The sequence below is a fragment of the Schistocerca serialis genome, unplaced genomic scaffold (genome assembly GCF_023864345.2).
Source record: "Schistocerca serialis cubense isolate TAMUIC-IGC-003099 unplaced genomic scaffold, iqSchSeri2.2 HiC_scaffold_324, whole genome shotgun sequence".
NCBI lineage: Eukaryota > Metazoa > Arthropoda > Insecta > Orthoptera > Acrididae > Schistocerca > Schistocerca serialis.
This window is the reverse complement of record NW_026047894.1, coordinates 40,001-45,000: the sequence shown is the minus strand read 5'-3', so window position 1 is coordinate 45,000 and position 5,000 is coordinate 40,001. Positions and strand designations below refer to the sequence as shown.

At 50.9% G+C, this 5,000-nt stretch overlaps 1 non-coding gene across 1 annotated transcript in view; it reads right to left on the bottom strand.

The window, feature by feature from the left end:
• The window catches only part of LOC126445097 (small subunit ribosomal RNA), a 1,909-nt gene extending 1,039 nt beyond the window's left edge, over positions 1-870 (bottom strand). Inside the window, exon 1 of the ribosomal RNA XR_007582918.1 lies at positions 1-870. This exon is cut by the window's left edge and continues 1,039 nt beyond it. This is a non-coding gene — a ribosomal RNA (small subunit ribosomal RNA).
• Positions 871-5,000: the final 4,130 nt, after the last annotated feature.

Sequence of the window (5,000 nt, the reverse complement as noted above, 5' to 3'; positions counted from 1 at the left end):
TGCTTTAAGCACTCTAATTTGTTCAAAGTAAACGTGCCGGCCCACCGAGACACTCAATAAAGAGCACCCTGGTAGGATTTCAACGGGGTCCGCCTCGGGACGCACGAGCACGCACGAGGCGGTCGCACGCCTTCGGCTCGCCCCACCGGCAGGACGTCCCACGATACATGCCAGTTAAACACCGACGGGCGGTGAACCAACAGCGTGGGACACAAATCCAACTACGAGCTTTTTAACCGCAACAACTTTAATATACGCTATTGGAGCTGGAATTACCGCGGCTGCTGGCACCAGACTTGCCCTCCAATAGATACTCGTTAAAGGATTTAAAGTGTACTCATTCCGATTACGGGGCCTCGGATGAGTCCCGTATCGTTATTTTTCGTCACTACCTCCCCGTGCCGGGAGTGGGTAATTTGCGCGCCTGCTGCCTTCCTTGGATGTGGTAGCCGTTTCTCAGGCTCCCTCTCCGGAATCGAACCCTGATTCCCCGTTACCCGTTACAACCATGGTAGGCGCAGAACCTACCATCGACAGTTGATAAGGCAGACATTTGAAAGATGCGTCGCCGGTACGAGGACCGTGCGATCAGCCCAAAGTTATTCAGAGTCACCAAGGCAAACGGACCGGACGAGCCGACCGATTGGTTTTGATCTAATAAAAGCGTCCCTTCCATCTCTGGTCGGGACTCTGTTTGCATGTATTAGCTCTAGAATTACCACAGTTATCCAAGTAACGTGGGTACGATCTAAGGAACCATAACTGATTTAATGAGCCATTCGCGGTTTCACCTTAATGCGGCTTGTACTGAGACATGCATGGCTTAATCTTTGAGACAAGCATATGACTACTGGCAGGATCAACCAGGGAGCTGCGTCAACTAGAGCTGAGCAGCCGGCCGCCCGGGAGTGTGTCCCGGGGGCCCGCGCGAACACGCAAGCGTCCGCTCAATTATTCTGCAAACAGGAGGAGGCTGAGCTCCCCTGCACAACACACCTCGAAACCCTCTCAGGTCCCGGCGGCGCGCAGCGCCGTCCTAAGTACTTGGTCGGGTTCGAGAGAGGCGCAATCGCCCGGAGTTAGGCGAGTAGACGCTTTAGGTGCGACCACCCGTGCTCCCAACTGAGCTTGCCGCTGCCGACAGAGGCCCGGGAGCGTGCTGTCGTGGCATTGCCGGCGGGAGACAACACGCGCCACCTACGGTGACCGGCAGCTCCAACGCCAGCGCCACAGAAGGACAAAAGCCCCACTTGGGTGCCGAAGCGAACTCTCCCAGCACAGCGCACGCGCCAACACGTCCGCACAGCTGCGATACAAACCACCTGCGAGAACCGCTGGGGCGACCGAGCAGCAGACGGCGTCGCGGCGCCGAGCGCCGGGCGGCGGCGCATCCTCAGCGCACACAGTCCTCAATCGGACCAGCACACTGCAGATGGCCACCGCGCTTCGCACCGGGCCCGCGAGGACCTACTTTGGCCGCAAGGCGCCGCGAGCAGGGGGCGCCGGCGCGCAGCTGCGCCGCCTGCCGCGTCCGTCGGCCGGCGCGCCTGCCACTGGCCGCCCCCACCAGCCGGCTGTAGCGCGTGCGCCCACGCACCGCGCTGCCAGCACGCCGGGCGGCCCCCCCTCACCGGCCGGGGACGGTCCCACCCAGCCACCGCCGCGTATCGCCTCACACCCAGATCCCCTTTCGCGTTCGTGGGCATGGTGGGTCCCCTTTCACGTTCGTGGGCATGGTGGGTATCCCTGAAACAACCGGTTAATAGCTCGACCGATCGTCGCCAACACTGATTCACCTCTAGCGAGAACAACCGCACCACAACGGGTTACCTGTTGTTCATTTGCGTAACGTCACCAGCAAACGTAGACGTCCATCGCCATTTGCAACGAGTATTGCATGCCTGTGTCAGGTGTCACAACACACTACGTCTGCCCACATAGACGCAACAACATGTGCACGCCTCGAGAACACGTGGAAGGTAGCCCCCGTACGTATGCGGTGTCCATTGCGCGAACGACTGTCAGCCGGCCTCTGCAGGATGTCGCAGATGTGGAACGCGGTGCAACATGCTATCACGGTGTGTGAGAAGAGACGACTACGTCCGAATACACGCTCCACTACATCAACAGACTGCTCATGCTGATCGCCATCCAGGGCGTCCGTTCCTCCCACACGTCTGAATGGCGTACCACACTGCAATCCAGCTCTTATAGGGAGACGACACGTAGCTGCGTGCACAATATTTGGACTGTATGGTCTGCCGTTGCTAGGCGCAGTCGTCGTACGGTCACACATGTGCCACGATGTATCATTCAGTACATACGGACCAATGTGCAGTACAGTTTGTGGGTTTTGCGTACATCGGCGGACAGGTGACAGGCCGTACCACAACGTAGGCTGAGTACGTCGGCATGCGAAGGGCATTGAACATGCAAACTTCTCAACGACCAGCTTGCGAAGGCAGGGGGGAAGGGGGGGGGGCATGTACGTCCTGCTGCTATCCACATTACAGTGTATAGCAGGAGCATGTGGAAAGTCAGCAACACCTGCAAGGTGTTTAACATGACGCGATACACAGGGGACCGGGCAGTGCGAATAGCGAACTATATTGCGAGGGTTGCGGTTAGGCAACACTACACTAATTTAACGAGTTGCATAACAATTACAGAGCAGGTTCAGCGACAACGTGCGTCAGGTTAAGGCGCAATATAGGTTAGGTTGAGGCACAATATAGGTTAGGTTAAGGCACAACATGGGTTACGTTAAGGCACAAATTGGGTTACGTTAAGGCACAACATGGGTTACGTTAAGGCACAACATGGGTTACGTTAAGGCACAAATTAGGTTACGTTAAGGCACAAATTAGGTTACGTTAAGGCACAAATTAGGTTACGTTAAGGCACAAATTAGGTTACGTTAAGGCACAAATTAGGTTACGTTAAGGCACAAATTAGGTTACGTTAAGGCACAAATTAGGTTACGTTAAGGCACAAATTAGGTTACGTTAAGGCACAAATTAGGTTACGTTAAGGCACAAATTAGGTTACGTTAAGGCACAAATTAGGTTACGTTAAGGCACAAATTAGGTTACGTTAAGGCACAAATTAGGTTACGTTAAGGCACAAATTAGGTTACGTTAAGGCACAAATTAGGTTACGTTAAGGCACAAATTAGGTTACGTTAAGGCACAAATTAGGTTACGTTAAGGCACAAATTAGGTTACGTTAAGGCACAAATTAGGTTACGTTAAGGTACAATATGGGTTAGGTTAAGGTACAATATGGGTTAGGTTAAGGTACAATATGGGTTAGGTTAAGGTACAATATGGGTTAGGTTAAGGTACAATATGGGTTAGGTTAAGGCACAACGTAGGTTAGGTTAAGGCACAACGTAGGTTAGGTTAAGGCACAACATAGGTTAGGTTAAGGCACAACATAGGTTAGGTTAAGGCACAACATAGGTTAGGTTAAGGCACAACATAGGTTAGGTTAAGGCACAACATAGGTTAGGTTAAGGCACAACATAGGTTAGGTTAAGGCACAACATAGGTTAGGTTAAGGCACAACATAGGTTAGGTTAAGGCACAACATAGGTTAGGTTAAGGCACAACGTAGGTTAGGTTAAGGCACAACGTAGGTTAGGTTAAGGCACAACGTAGGTTAGGTTAAGGCACAACGTAGGTTAGGTTAAGGCACAACGTAGGTTAGGTTAAGGCACAACGTAGGTTAGGTTAAGGCACAACGTAGGTTAGGTTAAGGCACAACGTAGGTTAGGTTAAGGCACAACGTAGGTTAGGTTAAGGCACAACGTAGGTTAGGTTAAGGCACAACGTAGGTTAGGTTAAGGCACAACGTAGGTTAGGTTAAGGCACAACGTAGGTTAGGTTAAGGCACAACGTAGGTTAGGTTAAGGCACAACGTAGGTTAGGTTAAGGCACAACGTAGGTTAGGTTAAGGCACAACGTAGGTTAGGTTAAGGCACAACGTAGGTTAGGTTAAGGCACAACGTAGGTTAGGTTAAGGCACAACGTAGGTTAGGTTAAGGCACAACGTAGGTTAGGTTAAGGCACAACGTAGGTTAGGTTAAGGCACAACATAGGTTAGGTTAAGGCACAACATAGGTTAGGTTAAGGCACAACATAGGTTAGGTTAAGGCACAACATAGGTTAGGTTAAGGCACAACATAGGTTAGGTTAAGGCACAACATAGGTTAGGTTAAGGCACAACATAGGTTAGGTTAAGGCACAACATAGGTTAGGTTAAGGCACAACATAGGTTAGGTTAAGGCACAACATAGGTTAGGTTAAGGCACAACATAGGTTAGGTTAAGGCACAACGTAGGTTAGGTTAAGGCACAACGTAGGTTAGGTTAAGGCACAACGTAGGTTAGGTTAAGGCACAACGTAGGTTAGGTTAAGGCACAACGTAGGTTAGGTTAAGGCACAACGTAGGTTAGGTTAAGGCACAACGTAGGTTAGGTTAAGGCACAACGTAGGTTAGGTTAAGGCACAACGTAGGTTAGGTTAAGGTACAACGTAGGTTAGGTTAAGGTACAACGTAGGTTAGGTTAAGGTACAACGTAGGTTAGGTTAAGGTACAACGTAGGTTAGGTTAAGGTACAACGTAGGTTAGGTTAAGGTACAACGTAGGTTAGGTTAAGGTACAACGTAGGTTAGGTGAAGGCGCAATGTAGGTTAGGTTAAGGTACGATATACCTTAGGTTAAGGTACAATATCGCTTAGGTTAAGGTACAATATAGCTTAGGTTAAGGTACACGTTGTAGGGAAAGGTGTATTTTGGGGGGGGAGGGGGCGGCAGGTTCGTTGATAGTGATTATCGTAAGTGCATGCCTGCGGGATCATCCGATTTGTCACGTCAGGATGCACTTGTGGCTCATGACAGGCGGCGCTCCGATTCCAAGGTTGTGGCAGATCTGTGTCTTTCATTCCTGCCATTGTTTGTGTACTGTGACAGGAGGCAGTATTGTGATGTTGGGTGCA